This window comes from Schistocerca gregaria, chromosome X, assembly GCF_023897955.1.
Source record: "Schistocerca gregaria isolate iqSchGreg1 chromosome X, iqSchGreg1.2, whole genome shotgun sequence".
Classification (NCBI taxonomy): domain Eukaryota; kingdom Metazoa; phylum Arthropoda; class Insecta; order Orthoptera; family Acrididae; genus Schistocerca; species Schistocerca gregaria.
In genome coordinates, this window is record NC_064931.1 from 194,319,516 (window position 1) to 194,342,244 (window position 22,729).

Consider the following 22,729-nt stretch of genomic DNA (forward strand, 5'->3'; position numbering starts at 1 on the left):
GAGAGAGCAATATACTGCTTGACTCTTCGGTGAAGGTATGTTCTCGAAACTTTAACAAAAGCCCGTACCGAGCTATTGAGCGTCTCTCCTGCAGAGTCTTTCACTGGAGTTTATCTATCATCTCCGTAACGCTTTCGCGATTACTAAATGATACTGTAACGAAGCGCGCTGCTCTCCGTTGTATCTTCTCTATCTCTTCTATCAATCCTATCTGGTACGGATCCCACACTGTTGAGCAGTATTCAAGCAGTGGGCGAACAAGCGTACTGTAACCTACTTCCTTTGTTTGCGAATTGCATTTCCTTAGGATTTTTCCAATGAATCTCAGTCTGGCATCTGCTTTACCGACGATCAACTTTATATGGTCATTCCATTTTAAATCACTCCTAATGCGTACTCCCAGATAATTTATGGAATTAACTGCTTCCAGTTGTTGACCTGCTATTTTGTAGCTAAATGATACGGGATCTATCTTTCTACGTATTCGCAGCACATTACACTTGTCTACATTGAGATTCAATTGCCATTCCCTGCACCATGCGTCAATTCGCTGCAGATCCTCCTGCATTTCAGTACAATTTTTCATTGTTGCAACCTCTCGATACACCACAGCATCATCTGCAAAAAGCCACAGTGAACTTCCGATGTCATCCACCAGGTCATTTATGTATATTGTGAATAGCAACGGTCCTATGACACTCCCCTGCGGCACACCTCAAATCACTCTTACTTCGGAAGACTTCTCCTCATTGAGAATGACATGCTGCGTTCTGTTATCTAGGAACTCCTCAATCCAATCACACAATTGGTCTGATATTCCGTATCCTCTTACTTTGTTCATTAAACGACTGTGGTGAATTGTGTCAAACGCCTTGCGGAAGTCAAGAAGGCATCTACCTGTGAACCCGTGTCTATGTCCCTTTGAGTCTCGTGGACGAATAGCGCGAGCTGGGTTTCACACGACCGTCTTTTTCGAAACCCATGCTGATTCCTACAGAGTAGATTTCTAGTCTCCAGAAAAGTCATTATACTCGAACATAATACGTGTTCCAAAGTTCTACAGCTGATCGACGTTAGAGATATAGGTCTATAGTTCTGCACATCTGTTCGACGTCTTTTCTTGAAAACGGGGAAGACCTGTGCCCTTTTCCAGTGGCTCTAAACTGCATACCTTAATAGCTATGAGCACTTGTTCAGTAGAAGAGCTGTGTTTCACAGTAACAAAGATGAACAAGAGCTCATTGCTTTTAAGGCATGCATTATACCGTCCATGTTTTCTTGACATTTTTGCTTCGAATGATCGTTCCTGTCATACCCTGAATATTGACTATTTCTAATGGAACATCCTGTGTAAGAATGAAGGGAAAAATTTCGTTATTTTTGTTGCGTATCAAAGTATGCTCTCCACGTTCAACTACAAGTTGAATTTTACTCGTATATCCTTTCCGGTTCAGTGACACACGATCAATTAAACGAATTTTACCGTGACCTTTCCATATGGGTGTAACTTAAAATCAGAAGTCGCATATCAATTCTGAAATATATGCTGAGAAAAATTTGGTAGATACACGATATTTCATAAATTGTCAAAAAGAAAAGTAATTCAGATCGCAAAACCTTTGTGTTCAGCTCAAGTAGCAGTTTTGAGAAATAATGCAGCCAGTAAAGTATTTTCTTAATAGAGTTATTTCGTTGCCTGGTAGTTTACGTCATCAAGTATAATCCAAACATTTTGACCACACACATTTTCAAAATTAAACGAAAGGATGTGTTAATATACGGCGATAACATTCCATGTCCACTACGACTTGGTTCTGCCCTTACCATCAGATAACTATACTGCCTTGTCTTTGTGTCAATTAAAAAATCCACACTGACCCCTGTGGGACGTCGGTGAATTCATTTTTCTGAAGCTATAGGTGCAATTTCAAACATTCCCGTGATATTTACAATATAATGACAAACAGTAACACACCTGGAACGATGAATAGCTAGGGTCTAACTTGTAGTGTCATGATTATTGAATAGTCACTGTATTGTTAATTTATTTGGTTCACGATGTAGATCAAATTTGGTAACTCTTTTTCCAGACTATTCCCCGTAATGGTAATTATTTTTTATCATTACAATGGGCTTCCGCGTCTTCCTGGGCTCCATGACTCATGACAAAGCTAAAAAAGAAAAAGAGTTACATAGACACTGCAAAACGTATAGAGCAAAAGATTACAAAGCAAGCAATTCTTAAGCCCAATCTTTTTTGTTTTAAAATACAGAACCCTGCATGCAGATTAACAAAGGCTTCAAAAGTTGAAGGAGGTTTGAACATATGAGAAGTAAAAAATATCGTGTGTTCGTAGCGCAACCGAAAAAGTGTGAGTTACCATAGCATCCGATCTGGTTTTTTTATCTACAGGAGTATTTGGGTTGGGCAGCGTTTCTAATTTGCATTTCTCGTTGACTTGCATCCCGTACCTACGCTTTTCTCATAACTGTTTTTACAACGAGTTTGTTTTACGATCACTGAATAAAATCACTTCCGCAGCCTTCAGCAAATTGGATATTGTTATCTTGATAACCACTTGCGTGCGTTCTTCACTGTATATAAGATGCAGAATTGTAGTAGGGAAGAGGGTTGCACCATGGAACACTTTTCATACTTTCGCCTTTAGCAAGCTCTGTAACGGAAGTTTAATATATTTTCTAATTCCATTTTCAGACGAAAGCGTTAACTTTGTGTGTGCTGTAGCTTTTTTCTGAAGTTAAAAAATTACTGCCGAAGAGAAAGGTTCTTGAGCTATTCCAGAGCACAGAATAGTCATATACCTAGGAATAAATGTTGTGCTCAAATTTAGAGGTGTTGAGGTGTTGGAATCCACAAAATCTTGTCCATGCTGTATTTAACAGACTATGTATTACATTGTTGCCCTACTACACTGCAATAACCAGTATCGATAAGTGAAATGAAAGTATTAACAAAAACCAGTTACAAGTTAAAATCATTCTGAAATAGAAGCTGTTGACAACTAACACAAATTTTCATTTTCAAGAGAGGGAAAACTGTTCAGACATTAAAGAAACTCCGTTCATTTGCAGGTATCACGTGTTCCATGGTAGAACACCTTCCGTTTCACTGTACAAGATGGTACACGATTAACGAAGTATATCTTAACCGCCCACACGTTATGCAACTGGCTTTTAAAAATGCAGAATTCTACTCACCATACGATTCTGTAATTGAAGAATTAACAATATCCCGCAAATACACTCCTGGAAATTGAAATAAGAACACCATGAACTCATTGTCCCAGAAAGGGGAAACTTTATTGACACATTCCTGGGGTCAGATACATCACATGATCACACTGACAGAACCACAGGCAGATAGACACAGGCAACAGAGCATCCACAATGTCGGCACTAGTACAGTGTATATCCACCTTTCGCAGCAATGCAGGCTGCTATTCTCCCATGGAGACGATCCTAGAGATGCTGGATGTAGTCCTGTGGAACGGCTTGCCATGCCATTTCCACCTGGCGCCTCAGTTGGACCAGCGTTCGTGCTGGACGTGCAGACCGCGTGAGACGACGCTTCATCCAGTCCCAAACATGCTCAATGGGGGACAGATCCGGAGATCTTGCTGGCCAGGGTAGTTGACTTACACCTTCTAGAGCACGTTGGGTGGCACGGGATACATGCGGACGTGCATTGTCCTGTTGGAACAGCAAGTTTCCTTGCCGGTCTAGGAATGGTAGAACGATGGGTTCGATGACGGTTTGGATGTACCGTGCACTATTCAGTGTCCCCTCGACGATCACCAGAGGTGTACGGCCAGTGTAGGAGATCGCTCCCCACACCATGATGCCGGGTGTTGGCCCTGTGTGCCTCGGTCGTATGCAGTCCTGATTGTGGCGCTCACCTGCACGGCGCCAAACACGCATACGACCATCATTGGCACCAAGGCAGAAACGACACTCATCGCTGAAGACGACACGTCTCCATTCGTCCCTCCATTCACGCCTGTCGCGACACCACTGGAGGCGGGCTGCACGATGTTGGGGCGTGAGCGGAAGACGGCCTAACGGAGTGCCGGACCGTAGCCCAGCTTCATGGAGACGGTTGCGAATGGTCCTCACCGATACCCCAGGAGCCACAGTGTCCCTAATTTGCTGGGAAGTGGCGGTGCGGTCCCCTACGGCAATGCGTAGGATCCTACGGTCGTGGCGTGCATAGGTGCGTCGCTGCGGTCCGGTCCCAGGTCGACGGGCACGTGCACCTTCCGTCGACCACTGGCGACAACATCGATGTACTGTGGAGACCTCACGCCCCACGTGTTGAGCAATTCGGCGGTACGTCCACCCGACCTCCCGCATGCCCACTATACGCCCTCGCTCAAAGTCCGTCAACTGCACATACGGTTCACGTCCACGCTGTCGCGGCATGCTACCAGTGTTAAAGACTGCGATGGAGCTCCGTATGCCACGGCAAACTGGCTGACACTGACGGCGGCGGTGCACAAATGCTGCGCAGCTAGCGCCATTCGACGGCCAACACCGCGGTTCCTGTTGTGTCCGCTGTGCCGTGCGTGTGATCATTGCTTGTACAGCCCTCTCGCAGTTTCCGGAGCAAGTATGGTGGGTCTGACATACCGGTGTGAATGTGTTCTTTTTTCCATTTCCAGGAGTGTATAAAGGGTCAATCAGCTCAGACAGGCCACCCCAAATATATCCATAATGAAAAAATGTATTGAAGTGCGGATTTTGCTGGTTTTAGTGGAAAATACGGCAAATTTTCCGAGATTCACAAGAAATTTTTATCGTTCATATTCCCTGAATTACGAAACCGGCCTCATTTTTTTAAAGAAATGTAACTATATACATTTTACTGCGGCAATTAAAAGAAGCTTGTAAAAGAACTTCAACGACATACCATGTATGAGACTTGATCAAATAGAATCAAGATAGCAGCATCGCTGCGAACCAGTGTCCCACCGTCTTCAGCAGAGGTTCTACAAACGTCTGCCCTCTCACATCAAATCCAATCAAATACGTATCTTAGGCACGGTTCATGTGCTTATTCTCACGGCTGTCACACCAAGTGGTCAAAATTTTGACCCTGAGCGTTGCTGCACGCTGTGAAGTGGTTCTGGAGAACAACACTCCACGTTTAATTTCATCGTGAGTTAACAGCAACAAAAGAATTTTTCTTAAACATTGTAAAATCCTACCATCTGTGTCTAATTGGTATCTGTCCAACACATGTATCAAGAACTATTGTCACTCTGCTTCATCAGGTATGGGTTAATGTGGAAAGTATACATCATAAAACTATAGTACATCATAAAGCTATAGTCACCACTTTTCACAGTTACTAGCTATACCTGTAAATCACATTTCGACCATTGTGCAAAATAATATCCATAAAAGGAGATTGTAAAATACTTCCAGTATCTATTAAAAAAATGGTCCAAATGACTCTGAGCACTACGGGACTCAACATCTTAGGTCATAAGTCCCCTAGAACTTAGAACTACTTAATCTTAACTAACCCAAGGACATCACACACACCCATGCCCGAGGCAGGATTCGAACCTGCGACCGTAGCAGTCCCGCGTTTCCGGACTGCAGCACCAGAACCGCACGGCCACCGCGGCCGGCAGTATCTATTCAGCGAACAATCTTCGAGAGATTGGTTGGTTGGTTTGGAGGAGGGGACCAAAAAGCGAGGTCATCGGTCCCATCTGACTAGGCAGGGATGGGGTAGGACGTCGGCCGTGCGTTTTCAAAGGGACAATTCCGGCATTTGACTGAAGCGATTTAGGGAAATCTCGGAAAATCGAAATCAGGGTGGCCGGACGCAGGTTTGAACCGTCGTCCTTCCAAATGCGAGTCCAGTGTGTCAACCACTGCGCTACATCGCTTTTTTTGGAGAGAAGTATAGTGATACCTCTGTTAGCAATGAAAAAATTAAAAATTTTCTAAACATTTCCAAGCATAACTTTGATATAGTTTTTTCAAAGCGGAAAGTGATTTCCAGAAGCACAGGCAGCGTCAGAAACTATATTACATCAGGCATTAGAGTATGTTGTAGCCGGCCACGGTGGCCGAGCGGTTCTAGGCGCTTCAGTCCGGAACCGCGCGACTGCTGCCATCGCAGGTTCGAATCCTGCCTCGGGCATGGATGTGTGTGATGTCCTTAGGTTAGTTAGGTTTAAGTAGCTCTAAGTTCTAGTGGAATGATGACCTCAGATGTTAAGTCGCATAGCGCTCAGAGCCATTTGAACAATTTGAGTATCTTGTAAAATAAAGCAGGAACTTTTTCTGGTCTCAAAACGTGGCAGTAGTCCAGAGTTTCTTAGTTATTTCAAAAAATACAAGTTATCTTGGGCTTGATTTCAAATTATGTAACTTTATTTCCCTGATAATTTGCAAGGCCCTTTTTTTGAAAGTCGGTATCGTGGATAACTAGTCGATATTCCATTGCCTCTAGTGCTATTTGTAAAGTCCGTCAGTGTATTATCTTCATCTTATCACGTTTAGAGCCATCATGACGAATGCACATTTCCCAGATATACAGCTGGTTTTACTGACGTAACGTCACCATATATATGCTGCACGGGTGAAAGCGACTTTCCTCCCTTCTTTCCGTTTTTCCAAAATTCAGCCGCAAGTTTCTTCTGTTCAAAATTTAATTTAAGTTCCTTCCTCAAACTTTGCCTGAAGAGTACAGATTTTCCTTTCCTGTTCCTAAGTCAACATGTTCTTAATGCATACCCACGATCTCTCCCCACCCAGTAAACATATTTCCTAGAATAGTGGCAACAAATCTCCATTCTCGCTACCCTATAGCAGATCCCGTATTTCCCACTCATGATCAGTTTCGAAAGAAGAATTATGTGTACCTTTAAAGAATGTACCAAAGTTGTCAAGGACGCGAGATGGTTGTATGTAAACAAAAACGACAGTAAAAATGTTTTTTGCTGTTGTCTCTGATTTTGTACTAAGTTACAGATATAGTGACAGAACTGAGAATTAGTATTTTCCTCATTTTTTTAGAGAATTCGCATTATCAAAATTCTTTTGTTAGTTTTGTGATAGTTTTTAACTAGAAAAACCTAGGGCTAGATCGCGTCCATCTAACTAATAAACAGTGGAAAATGTGTTGGGAAATACGGTTTATAAACGTTTAATTTCTCTTTTGCGAGGAGCATAGACACTACTAAAACTGGTAGCTGCCTCATTTTAACGACATTTGTATTATTAAGAAAACTTAAATAGAATTTTCCGTGGTTATGTCGCTCAAAACAGCGGCCTACTTCGCGACTGAATCGCGGGTCTCTTGCCCAGCGCAAAGACCCAAGTGAGTGCTGCACATAAAAAGGACAAGAAAACAGAACCACAAAATTACAAATGGTTTAAATGGCTCTGAGCACTATGGGACTTAACTTCTGAGGGCATCAGTCCCATAGAACTTAGAACTACTTAAACCTAACTAACCTAAGGACATCACACACATCCATGCCCGAGGCAGGATTCGAAGCTGCGACCGTAGCGTTCGCGCGGTTCCAGACTGTAGCGCCTAGAACCGCTCGGCTACCCTGGCCGGCACAAAATTACAGACCAGTATCCGTAACATCTATTTGTTCCACAATTCTTGAACGTATTCTCAGTTCGAATATAATTAATTTACTTTAGTCAGAAGAGTTTCTGCCTATAAATTATTACGAATTGAGAAATCATCGCTCGTGTGAAACTATTTTTACAACAACTATTTCTTGTAATAAATTTCAGCCGGCTCTAATGCAGTAAAGCGTAAGTTAATGAAAGGGAGAAGGAAAAGGAATCACGTAGAGTCAGAATACAGCAGTAGTTGTGTGATTCTTGACACAGTCACGTCGATTAAATATCAAGGCGTAACGTTAAAAAGCGATGTGAAACGGCACGAGCACGTAAGGACAGCAGTAGGGAAGACGAATGGTCAACTTCGGTTTACTGGGAGAATTTTAGGGATGTGTTGTTAATCTATATGAACGCTAGTGAGTCCATTCTGGATTATTGCTCTAGTGTGTGGAATCTTTACGAGGTCGGATTCAAGGAAGACATCGAAGCAGTTCAGAGGCTAGATGTGTTACCGGTAGGTTCGATTAACACTGAACTATTAAGATGATGCTTCCTTAACTTTTATTCGGAATCCCTGGAGGTAACACGACATGTTCTCGCGAAACACTATTGAGAAAATTTAGAGAACCGGCATTTGAAGCTGACTGCAGAACGATTGTAATGTCCTCAACGTGAGGATCACGAAGATACGATGAGAGAAAATGGGGTTCGTAAGGAGTCATATAGTCAGTCGTTTGTTCCTCGCTCTGTTTACGAGTGAAACAGGAAAGGAAATTAGTTGTGTTACTAAGTGCCCTCCGCCACGCACAACACGTTGCCTTGCGGAGTATGTATTCTGATGTAAATCATCAAGCCTACACCGATTACGATTTGTGTACAGGGTGTAACAAATCGATACCGACTAATTTCGAGAGGTTAAGTTGTATGGGAAATGCGAGATATTAAGCCATACCTATGGCAGGAAACATGATTTTTTACTGTGCTGCCACTGTTTGCCGTGTCTACAGTGTTGGAACGCCGTCTGACGTCTTGAATGCTTTCGGGCCCATCAATAGCAGTCCGTCAACGTACTAACCCTGAGTGGTTGCGTATGGAGCAGCCTCTTAGCACAAGTTGATCTGGATAACTTTGGTGCTCTATAGTGTTGCCGGCTGATGTTACCGGAAGAAAGTACCTATCCTCAATTTTTTCCTCAAGATACTAGCCACAGTACATCTGATTTTGTCGATAGCATTCTGCTATACCCAGTATATCAGTAAAGATTATGTTCGAATGAACGTTATTAACTTCTACGTCTATATTCTTCGGGTCTACATATTTATTTCGCAACATACTTACCCTGGCGTACATCACACTTTTCGCAACGAGAGACCAATTTGTCGAAACCGTCCTGTGAAATGTTTGACATCATTGACGAAGTCACAACCTCACGTCTACTTGGACGGTTTCATCACTGTCAAAGGAAGTCCTCGAAGATTTTAAGTTTTGGGAATAGATGGAAACCGCATGTGACCAAGTCGGGACTGAATGGAGGATGATCGATGACAGTCAACCCAAGGCGTCGGATTGTTGCACATGCCACAGATCTCGTGTGTGGTCTGTCATAGTTATACTGGAGAGGATACTCCACGTGTAGACGTACTCTTCGAATTGGAAAGTCGATTACAGCACTTTGTTTCTCGCGCACCGACATAGTTACTGAGGTATCAACGTTCGATACCACACTTGTTAGGGGTTGCAGGTATCGACCGCTGTCCGTATTAGTACCGTTGGACCCGCGAGTCGCGACCAGCGCCGCTAGCGCCGCTCCACGGCTTGTATCAAGTTTCTAACGAGCTCTCGTCCACTCTTGCTCGGGACGTCAAGTAGTCAAGAAGCATAGCATTCAGCTGACAGGAAGCAACCTGTAACAAGGCGCTTAGTAACGTATGGTCTAAGTGAGGCCTCAATAGCAATCTGTTTATAATTATATGTATGCAGACAAGTAGAATCCTGTACAATCAGTTAAGTACAATATATACAGGGTGGTCCATTGATAGGGACCGGGCCAAATATCTCACGAAATAAGCATCAAACGAAAAAACTACAAAGAACGAAACATATCAAGTTTGAAGGGGGAAACCAGATGGCGCTATGGTTGGCCCGCTAGATAGCGCTGCCATAGATCAAACGGATATCAACTGTTTTTTTTTTTTTAATGGGAACCCCCATTATTTATTACATAGTCTTATGGTACGTAAAGAAATATGTATGTTTCAGTTCGACCACTTTTTTCGCTTTGTGATAGATGGCACTGTAATAGTCACAATCGTTTGAGTACGTGGTATCACGTAACATTCCGCCAGTGCGGACGGTATTTGCTTCGTGATACATTACCCGTGTTGAAATGGACCGTTCACCAACTGCTGGAAAGGTCGATATCGTGTTGATGTATGGCTATTGTGATCAAAATGCCCAACGGGCGTGTGCTCTGTATGCTGCTCGGTATCCTGGACGACATCATCCAAGTGTCCGGACCGTTCGCCGGATAGTTACGTTATTTAAGAAAACAGGAAGTGTTCAGCCACATGTGATACGTCAACCACGGCCTGCAACAAATGATGATGCCCAAGTAGGTGTTTTAGCTGCTGTCGCGGCTAATCCGCACATCAGTAGCAGGCAAATTGCACGAGAATCGGGAACCTCAAAAACGTTGATGTTGAGAATGCTTCATCAACATCGTTTGCACCTGTACCATATTTCCATGCACCAGGAATTGCATGGCGACGAGTTTGAACGTCGTGTACAGTTCTGCCACTGGGCACAAGAGAAATTACGGGACGATGACAGATTTTTTGCACTCGTTCTATTTAGCGACGAAGCGTCATTTACCAACAGCGGTAACGTAAACTGGCATAATATGCACTATTGGGCAACAGAAAATCCACGATGGTAGCGACAAGTGGAACATCAGCGACCTTGGCGGGTTAATGTATGGTGCGGAATTATGGGACGAAGGATAATTGGCCCCCATTTTGTCGATGGCAATCTTAACAGTGCAATGTATACTGATTTCCTACGTAATGTTCCACCGATGTTAGTACAAGATGTTTCACTGCTTGACAGAATGGCGATGTACGTTCAACATGATGGATGTCCAGCAAATGGCTCGCGTGCGGTTGAGGCTGTGTTGAATAGCATATTTCATGACAGGTGGATTGGTCGTCGAAGCACCATACCATGGCCCGCACGTTCACCGGATCTGACATCCCCGGATTTATTTCTGTGGGGAAAGTTGAAGCATATTTGCTATCGTGATTCACCGACAACGCCTGACAACATGCGTCAGCGCATTGTCAATGCATGTGCGAACATTACGGAAGGCAAACTATTAGATGTTGGGAGGAATGTCGTTACACGTATTGCCAAATGCATTGAGGTTGACGGACATCATTTTGAGTATTTATTGCATTAATGTGGTATTTACAGTTAATCACGCTGTAACAGCATGCGTTCTCAGAAATGATAAGTTCACAAAGCTACATGTATCACATTGGAACAACCGAAATAAAATGTTCAAACGGACCTACGTTCTGTATTTAAATTTAAAAATCCTACCAGTTACCAACTGTTCGTCCCAAGTTGTGAGCCATATGTTTGTGTACTACAGGAATATGTAATAAAAAATGAGGGTTCCTATTTAAGAAAACGCAGTTGATATCTGTTTGACCCATGGCAGCGCCATCTAGCGGGCCAACCATAGCGCAACCCGGTTTCCCCCTTCAAGCTAGACGAGTTTCGTTCTTTGTAGTTTTTTCGTTTGACGCTTATTTCGTGTGCTATTTGGCCCGGTCACGATCAATGGACCACCCTATATATATATATATATATATATATTGCCAACGACTTCTAATTATTTTAGTCGTTGCAGATCCAGACCATGCAGCCAGCACCTTATCGCCGTTACTGACAAACCTGCTGTGGTTTATACGTTTCTATTTAGCATTGGCCACCAGTCAATATTGGCGACGCCTCGTTCGCCATATTATACGCTACAATTAGGAGCTGTCTAGCGGCAGAGGTCTGCAAATATATAGACATGAAGAATAAAGATGTAGTATGTTAATAACGTTAGATTTATTTAAAAAGTTTTAGAATTTTAACAAAAGCAATTGGGAGGTGTTACTTTTCAGCACATACTCGTAGCTTAAATTCATTTAAGCTATAAGAAGTCTAAACGTAAAAAACGAAATGTGCATTAAGTTGTTTTAGAGATTTGAACTCTGTAATGCACGGAACTTACTTGTCTGCAGAGTTCAGTATACATGCTTCTCCAAATTCAGAAAGATGCATGTAAGAGAAACTTTAAATTCGTATCCATCCACTAATCTTCATGTTATTGAAATGCTTAAAATTATCATTTTTGGTGACTACTCTAAACTTCAAAAGAAGTGTTTTTCACTATGTGTGCATTACTGACGAAAAAATTTAACTTTTCTGCTGTCAATGGTGGAAAGAAAAACAAATGTTTTTTCTGGCTGAATGCCAGGCGATGACGTGTGCACGTTCCTCCAATCTTAGAAGCAAATACGTTATCTGTATACTATACTGTGTGGATTACTGATAAGCCAATGTTATATCTTCTAATTATCAGACGGTAAGCTTAATCTCAGAAGGTGAGGCAAAGAGCTAAGCCGCCCGGCACTCGTTCAATGTTGAGTCTATTCTGATACTCTGTAGTTCTAAGTGTCTTTACCTTCCTGTCTTGTGGTGAGTACAGTCTCACAAAGTGTTGATCTAAGTGTTCTTAACATTATTCTTTCGGTTAATTAGGCTTTCTGGGTATGACTAATTTTTGCGAATTAATAGGAGTAATCATGATAGATTCCTTTGTGGCGCCAGTATTAATACTCAGATCACGTTAGATGAAATGTACCAGATATCCTTACAGAATTACGTGTGAGCACATTCAGTGTTGCGGTTTTTAGTAGAATAAGTACTGCAACGTAATTTGTTTCTGGAAACAGGTTGGATTCATTCAGGATTCCAATATACCATATTATTTTCTCCTCTTTTGGCTGCAAATGCCTATTTTTCAACATAATCTTTGGCTAATGCGATGGCACCTTACCGCCCACCTGTTACTACTCAACTGGTCGACGTCGGAGCGAACGGTTTTCTGCATCAATAATCTCTACAACACCCACGTACAGCTCCCCGCGGAGTACATCCTTCACTGGTCCGAACTTGTGGAAGACGGAAGGTGCGTGATCCGAGCTCTAGAGTGGGTGAGGAAGAGCAGTCAATGAAGTTCAGTCACCTCCTCTCGCGTGCGCAGAATTGTGTGAGGACTTTCGTTGTCATGGAGAACGAGATGTTCGTTTGCATTTTTGTGGTGATTGACAAGATGAATTCGTTCCTTCAATTTCCTGAGGGTAGCACAATATACTTCAGAGTTGATCGTATCACCATGAGGGTGGACAACAAACAGAGTAAGCCCTTCAGAGTCCCAGAAGACCGTTGCAAATATTGCACCGTCTGAGGGTTCAGCTTTAATCTCTTTCCTCGGAGAAGAATAGCTGTGGCACGACTCCATGAATTGCCATTTTGTTTTCGGTTTGAACAGATAAACCCTTCGGCGCCGGTGCAGCTAGGACAGGGCCCCACAGTATCCCACTGGGGGCTCAGGGAGAAGGTGAGCAAGTACTCGGGCGGCGTATAGGCTGTGGCGGAATGAGCTGGTAGATTTAAGGTAAACTGGGTGCATTTCACAAATTGCTTGATCTGTGCAAATTTCAGTGTGCGCAATTTCCATGTATCCAATACAAATACACCACCAATATTTCAGGTGCATATAAACGATCACAAAGCAGATACGTGCTTCGTGTATACATGTTTTCTTACTCTTTCTGGTCACCAAGTGTAGAAATTGTTTACTCTCAGTAAAAATATGCTACAAAAATATCATTGTCAGTACTCTAGAAAAGCATGAGAAGTCAGAATACTTGCTGTTCAGACTAAAAGATAATATTATTAAATGATCGCGGTCAGCTATGAGTTTTCGTGAATGCCATGGATTACAAATGATTACGATCAGTTTATGCTATACACACTGACAATGACAGCGTCACCATTCGTACTCCGAATGTACGAGAGCCATGTGCAACAAAAGGTTCCTGACAATCTCAAATACCATTTGTGATGTCCTCACGACACTTTAAGGTATGCCAGTCCGAACCTAAAATATCACGGACAGCGGCCCACCAGGCTCGAATTTAGACATACTGCTTATAAAATGTAGGAGAGGATACTTGTGTTTCGGAGTTTTAACTGTGACACAGATTTCACACCGAAGACGACACAAGATGACACAAACCGAAGTTGCCTCTAAACTTGACGTGTGCATCATTTCTTGTCCTTCCGGTTTGTAAAACCAGCTGAACACCTGTCAAATAACACTTACTGAAGTAATTAGAGGTGGACATTGACGGAGTGGCAGCTCGCAATGCAACCACTTAGAAATATAGAATTAACTCAAGGAGCGGAAAATAATCATTCTGCCTATCCCCCCCCCCCCCCCCTGCCCCTCCCTTCCCCAGGAGATCAGGATAACTCATGTCGGGTAAGTGGAGTGTTGCTCAAGAAATAGAGTTTCAGAACCATGTGGCTATTTCCGGCGATTCGATTAAAGATGGTGCAGTGTTTTAGTAGAATGATTGAGCTGGATTGCTGGCATGGCTATTCATTGGTAGGACTTTCGATACGAAGTCACAGCGTTATGCGGCAAACGACATTGGTTTGTCTCCCTGTGTAATTTTGTGACTGCGGACCAGATTTCGAACAATGTGAGGTAAAACGAGAAAATCAGAGACGGTGTCTTAGAGTAACTACACGCTCAGACTGTCGCTACTTTCCTAGTAGCGATAAATTGCAACTGAACAGGAGCGAGCTTTTTTGAAATGAGAGGGGCGTAAAGTATCAGCCGAAACTATCAGAAACGAAATTTGTGAAAGTGGCCTCTTTGCACATATAGCTATGGTGTGCATGTCATTAGCAAACCTGGCTGACTCACATAGGGGTTGAGCCTGCTATTCTTTTATGAAAAATAAGTGTTTAGTGTATAACCTGACATTCGACGCATTAATATCCGCTCAGAACGTGGAACGAGAAGCATGTCACACTTTTCGCGGAACATTCAAGTATTGCGCTGATGGACTAATGTTATACACAGAACTTTGCAGGGACAAGTGCATTAACTGACCACGTCATCCGAAAAGGTTCGCAGACGACTGTAATGTTTCAGAGTGAGGTCGTCCGACCGGTTGCTCCACAGTTAGCTGCCGCTAAGGTCAGTTCCCTCCTTGTATTGGATAAAAAGAAAATCCGGCTGTAGCTCTGTAGATCACCAAAATAGCAATTTGTCATCACATCAGTGATTTCTGAACTTAAAAGTGAAGAATGAAAGTTAGTGTTTTACATCATATCACCGATGATGTCACTAGAAACAATCACAGATTATAATTGGGAAAGATAAAGAAGGAAACCGGGTACTCTTCCATAATGACAGTCAAGTGTCTTCTCACTGCGTCATTTCTCCCGGTCTCTGAACGTAGATACTTATAAATATACCTGCGTATCGTTTCAGAGACGTATTGCAGCTGCTAGAGCTTTACATATATGGACAAGATCTTAAAATATGGAAAATTTTCTTTCAGAAACGTATAAATAACGGTACTGGATCTATCTGTTGAAGATGTAACAAGCAGCCAAGACGACGAACATGGAAAAGGTTTTGGAGACTAACATGCCTATAAATACTAAAATTTTAGAGCAAGTTCGCAAATTCGATTACTTATGGTATAATATATTTTATTACCAGAGAACGGAGACTAAAAATAGAATGATGTAAGAATGAAATCTCTCACGGCTGTGATATTGAATAAGAAGTTCTTGGGCTTCGAGCCTGGTCAAATGGTTAAAATTCTAAGAGCTGCCGACCAAACTCTCCTGGGCCATTGTCAAGTGGTGTGACAGTCAGTGGGCTGCTAGAACGCCTGATATACTCTAACTGCCGGCTGTGACGTCACTGATGCTCACGGCATCGCCATATATGGGCATTACGTTGACTCGGTGTTGGGCGTGCCCGCTCCAACCTGGCGCTCGCTGGATCCCACACTGCGCATAGCTGCAGGCCGCTGTCCCTAATAATGGTATTATCGTGATTTATACTTCCATAGCTTCTTTAGTTAAACATTCCTTGAAGAGTTAGCGCGCACCACGACAAAGATTTCGTCAGATTTCATCCGGTGACCGTTTTCTAAACCTTGTTCAGCTATAGCGGATGTCTCGTGGTAACGTAGGCGATGAAACCACCCATGCGTTGTTCTACAATTCTGCAGGAGCTTGCCAGATGCGGCCTCCTGTGTGGGTATGGGTCAGTCCAACGGGGGTGCAGTGGTGTGATTATGTGGTGCGCCAGGGTATTAATGGGACATAATTCAATTAGCAGACATCTTACTTGTAAATTATGGATTGCAGGATGGCATCAATCATTCGTCCTTTTTAAATTTAAAAATAAATTAAAAAGGACGACTGATTGCTGCAATCTATAATTTACAAGTCATTATAATAGTCGCTGAGTGCAACCGCTTTCCGAATTGAAGGTAACCTGATAGCAGACATTTATTTCCGAGAGCTTTACAATCACTCTTTCGTCTTCTGAGTGCTCCCTAGCAGCGGCCACCGTGAGCTCGCGTTGCAGGAAGACGCTGTCTATCACGTCAAAGTTGAGCAAGAAATCTGCTGGTGCAGACGGTGGCGTTGCTTGAGGCCAGTGCCACAGCCCCGCCTGTCCAGCAGCCGGCGCGTCGCTACAGCTCAGTATCTGTGGACGTCCGTCAGAGCCTTAGGCTCGGCCTCAGATATCTGCAGACTCCTGCTGTTGCCGAGATGGTGAGTAGATGGAAGACCCAACAGCAACACGAATGACAGGCCAGGAAGTGGTCCCAGTAAGGTGGACTTGTACTGCCCCAGAGTGGTGGCACAGGCGCCCTGCTCCCAAGTTGGACAGCTAGTAGACGGACCACAGAAGATCAGCATGACCATCATCTTCAGTCACTCACTGTTGTTACCGGCAGGAACGCAGCTTGCAGAGTTGAAGTTCCATACACTGGTAGATGGTTACAGACTCGTAGCAGTGGACTCCGAGGTGACGACGGCTGTAGTCACTTTTTTTCACCAGGGCACCCTGTAAGTAGTAGAGCTGACTTTCCAACGGCATCAGTGATGCAAATGGTGTGGCCTAGCTCTGAGAATGAGTGGAAGGAAGGCAAGGTCACTCATACTAGTGACCGAAAGTGCTTCCTTTTTCTGAGCCTTTGAGTGCATTCGGCTGGCATAATGTTTAACTTTAGAGGTTCAGGGGATACTTTATGCAAATTGTGCAGTCTGCAAGGCGTTCTTGTGTCATCCCTAGGTAAAGATACTTCATGTAGCTCTGTTAAATATGAGCGTTGTGTCTGCTGTGCACTGTTGTCTACATGCTGTATCAGGTGTTCCTGACGTTGTCTCTAGCGCACAACGAGGCAATGAGCTCCCATTTGTTAGTATTTCTGTTCTTCTGACAATGGAACCTCCCCATCGCAACCCCCTCAGATTTAGGTATACGTTGGCACAGTGGACAGGCCTTGAAAAACCGAACACAGATCAATCGAGAAAACAGGAAGAAGTTGTGTGAAATTATGAAAAAATAAGCAAAATGTACAAGCTGAGTAATCCATTCGAAAGGTAGGCAACATCAGGGTCAGTTGGAGCACAGCACCGCCGTGGTCCCGTGGTTAGCGTGAGCAGCTGCGGAACGACATGTCCTTGTTTCAAGTCTTCCCTCACGTGAAGAGTTTAATTTTTTATTTTCAGTTTATGTGATAAACTCTTATATTTTGATCACTTTTTTTGAGAGTGATTATCACATCCACAAGAAAACCTAAATCGGGCAAGGTAGAAGAATCATTTTACCCATTCGCCAAGTGTACAAAGTTAGGTGGGTGGACAACATATTCCTGTCATGGGACGAAAATACCGTCATCAGTGGCGTATAGAATATATCATATGTGATATCCTGTGGAGGAGTCGGTTGACCTATGATCTTGCGATCAAATGTTTTCGTTTCGCATTGGAGAGACACGTCCTTTCGTTTACTAATCGAACGGTTTTGCGATGCGGTCGCAAAGCACAGACGCTAAACTTATTACAGTGAACAGAGACGTCAATGAACGAACGGACAGATCATAACTTTGAGAAAATTGTAAAAAATAAAACTTTCACTCGAGGGAAGACTTGAACCAAGGACCTCACGTTCCGCAGCTGGTCACGCTGACCACGGGACCACCGCTCTCCTGAGCTCACACTCTCACTGACGTTGCCTATCTTGCGCGTGGACTACTCAGTTTGTATATTTTGCTTACTTTTTTCATAGCTCCACACAACTTCTTCCTGTTTTCTCGATTGATCTGTGTTTAGTTTTTCAAGGCCTATCCACTGTGCCAACTTATTACTAAATCTGAGGGGGGTGCAATGGGGAGGTTCTGTTGTGAGTACTGACATTGGTCACCAAATACTCGATGGGCGTGCTCCACTTAGCGTCGTCCCACCCGGTTTCAACAAAACTTTATTCCTGCACTTAATTACAGTTCAGCTGTGCGACTGTGCGTACTGTCTTTCCGACGGAACACTGGCCACAATCTTAAGGTAGTATCTTGTGCATCCCAGGTGATCTAAGACCTGCTGCATCTTTAACTGGTCTCAGTAATCGATAGAATTTTCAGGAGGCCTGAAGGTCAGTTTCATCTTCTGTGGTGTAACAAGTGCTTGGACCATATCAACAGCTTTAACGGTAACATCCAGTTCACCGTGGAGGTAGAATAAGACAATTCAGTGCCTTTCTTCGACGTTCTCGTCCGGCGTAAACGAAATGGGTGCCTTCGTTACAGGGTTTGTACACTCCTGGAAATTGAAATAAGAACACCGTGAATTCATTGTCCCAGGAAGGGGAAACTTTATTGACACATTCCTGGGGTCAGATACATCACATGATCACACTGACAGAACCACAGGCACATAGACACAGGCAACAGAGCATGCACAATGTCGGCACTAGTACAGTGTATATCCACCTTTCGCAGCAATGCAGACTGCTATTCTCCCATGGAGACGATCGTAGAGATGCTGGATGTAGTCCTGTGGAACGGCTTGCCATGCCGTTTCCACCTGGCGCCTCAGTTGGACCAGCGTTCGTGCTGGACGTGCAGACCGCGTGAGACGACGCTTCATCCAGTCCCAAACATGCTCAATGGGGGACAGATCCGGAGATCTTGCTGGCCAGGGTAGTTGACTTACACCTTCTAGAGCAAGTTGGGTGGCACGGGATACATGCGGACGTGCATTGTCCTGTTGGAACAGCAAGTTCCCTTGCCGGTCTAGGAATGGTAGAACGATGGGTTCGATGACGGTTTGGATGTACCGTGCACTATTCAGTGTCCCCTCGACGATCACCAGAGGTGTACGGCCAGTGTACGAGATCGCTCCCCACACCATGATGCCGGGTGTTGGCCCTGTGTGCCTCGGTCGTATGCAGTCCTGATTGTGGCGCTCACCTGCACGGCGCCAAACACGCATACGACCATCATTGGCACCAAGGCAGAAGCGACTCTCATCGCTGAAGACGACACATCTCCATTCGTCCCTCCATTCACGCCTGTCGCGACACCACTGGAGGTGGGCTGCACGATGTTGGGACGTGAGAGGAAGACGGCCTAACGGTGTGCGGGACCGTAGCCCAGCTTCATGGAGACGGTTGCGAATGGTCCTCGCCGATACCCCAGGAGCAACAGTGTCCCTAATTTGCTGGGAAGTGGCGGTGCAGTCCCCTACGGCACTGAGTAGGATCCTACGGTCTTGGCGTGCATCCGTGCGTCGCTGCGGTCAGGTCCCAGGTCGACGGGCACGTGCACCTTCTGCCGACCACTGGCGACAACATCGATGTACTGTGGAGACCTCACGCCCCACGTGTTGAGCAATTCGGCGGTACGTCCACCCGTCCTCCCGCATGCCCACTATACGCCCTCGCTCAACGTCCGTCAACTGCACATACGGTTCACGTCCACGCTGTCGCGGCATGCTACCAGTGTTAAAGACTGCGATGGAGCTCCGTATGCCACGGCAAACTGGCTGACACTGATTGCGGCGGTGCACAAATGCTGCGTAGCTAGCGCCATTCGACGGCCAACACCGCGGTTCCTGGTGTGTCCGCTGTGCCGTGCGTGTGATCATTGCTTGTACAGCCCTCTCGCAGTGTCCGGAGCAAGTATGGTGGGTCTGACACACCGGTGTCAATGTGTTCTTTTTTCCATTTCCAGGAGTGTAGTATACCCACTCACACCGATCTGTACCTGAAAACCATCAGCCATCATAATCCGGAACACCTGGGATCTCCAATAAACCTAGCGAATGTGACCAGTCTTAGTCGGACAAAGAGTACGCAATGTAGAGGAACGCAGAAAGCAGCACGTGAGGTTTTATCACCTACGGTACCCCGAGAAATCTGCTTGAGCTGAGCGTACTTTAGGAAACGGTCACCACTTCCAATGTGACAAATCCTCTGTAGTGGCTCGCACTGACGGCTTCAGGGACTGTGCAATTAAAGAAGCCGTCGAAATAGAAGTGATCAGTAGCACTAGTGGCGTATCCTGAAAATGTTGGTGAGGCGTGCAACATTAAACTTATCAGTTGTATGTGTGTGTTATTGTCCGCTCATCACCACGGTTTTATCTGTAATGAAAATCTGCTCTACGGTTCTTCTTGTAAAACCCCTCAGTAATGTCATCGAAGAATGAGTTTTGAACTCTCATCTGCACCAACAGATCCTTTTGTGTGAACATGGTGGAGAGAGCCGACAGATGACTTTGTACTCGTGCATTCCCAATGAAGGTCTTTATTCTCTTCAGTGGGACTATGATCGTTCGACTTATGAAGATATAGCCGCCATGAGGAAAATCTGTTCATAGACTTATTGAGTTCTCGAAGTCCACTGTGAAGTAAATTTTGATACAGGAAAACTTGTATTTCCTTCACAGACTTAGCTGCAAGATCTTATGATGTAAACATAGCCCATACATTAGACTTTAACCTAACAATATGTAAAAATTTCCCATACATTCTCCTTGATTTTTCTCAGGCCTCCACGTTAAACACACCTACAAAGCTTAAAAAATTCTTTGAGTCGAATGTTTCAATGAACTGTAGGTAAGACAATGAATCAAATCTGACCTTTAACTGCGTGATTATAGTATCTAATATCTCAAGGTACATCCTTCTGTATCATGTTTCTGTGGAATTTTCTTTCTTCTCTTCATTGGAGTATCACATATGATTTAAACCTTGCACCAAATTTTGTCAAAGCCACTGTAACTCTTCGTTGCGGGAAAGCATAATTCTAAGGATTCTGAAAGCATAATGCTAATTGTAACGCGCGGTCAGTGGAAACAGTTCTTCAAACAGACAGTACAGGAAGTTAAATTCAAAATATCGTAACATAATGTGAAATCAACGTGGTTAATTGAAGCCGTTGTGTGCCAATTTAGAGGACTTTCCCAAGTAATTGCCTCGATTGTTGGAGTCGCAGCTTTCGGTGTTTCCTCGAAATGATAATTCTAGATGTCCCAAAAAGCAGGTAGCTGCTTTCATTCTCTCCGTTTGCCCGTTGTGTTTCACTGGTTCACTGTGCTTTCAAAATGCTTGCATGTTTCTGTTCATCTAATTGGAAGTCAATCTTACTTTCACCAAATGTGCCCAGGGCTATACATGCATGGATATGAGATTCTTATTTTTCATACAGTAAAATTGCTGTGTGCAGATTTTTAAGGTCCAAATAACCACGTTATGTACTGATCCAGGGAGATTTATCCTTTCCGAAAAACTAACGTAGCCAACAGTAGAGTTTACACGATGTCACACTGCCGCGTTACCAAATTTTGTTGTGTTGTTATTATCATGATGAAATGGTCGTATGTAATCTCTGGATTTGTTCTGTGTTATTAAATTGCTGAGGCAGGGAGTTGGTCGAACATTCGTAAACTTCTAACTTTTCAGTAAATGGACGAGCGGAAAGTTTCATTAAAAACGCTTAGTATAATATCACTATTACAATCACTCGTTTAGCTAAACTGTTTGCTAAAATTAGATGCGATGCATTCATCTGTCTCTAAACTCACTAATGCACACTGAATTCAGGACAGCATAAGAGAAAACGTGCTGAAAGCAATCTTCCTTTTGCATGCATCTAACCACCTTTCACGCGCACTTGGTATGACATCACAGAAGGCCAAATGGGAGTCGAGACTACCACGCATATGTTTCGAGAACTATTACATGGAAGCATCCATGCAGGTGCACCATCTTTCGTGCAGCACAGGAACTAGCTGTCGGTTCACAAGAAAGAAAATACGGACTGTGAAATAGGTATTATAGTAAGATTTAATTATTACGAATGGACTTACAACGAATATTTGTGAGCCAACGACTCACATATTGAACTGAGAATGCAATGCGTGCATTGCTTTCACGGAGAATATGTCCCTGATTAACACCTTTAATATAGGCGGCGGCCTGTACCTCAGAGCGGCGTGGGATCCACTGACAGCGAGGCTGAAAAGAGCACATCGAACCACGAGTCAACGTATGCCCATATACGGCAATGCCGTGAGCATCGTTGCATCGTAGCCGGCAGGTAGTGTATATAAGGGTGTACCAGCAGACCACTGGCAGTGATACAACTTGACAATGATCAAGGAGTGCTTAGGCGAAAGCTAGTGGAGTATCAAACATTTGACGCGGCTAGAAACACGAGAACATTTTATTGAAAAATAAAATAAGCAAATTTCAAAAATTAACATCATATTACGATGGATAAGACAGAAGTTAACAGAAATAAAATTCTAGAAATTCATTATAGTTCCTGAATTAACATGTAAAAGCGAGAACAATTTTAATATAAGTGATAAACCCAGGCTAATAAACTATAATTATTAAGGTAAAATATTGAGACAACGAACAGTAACAGAATTCCAGAAATTTTGCT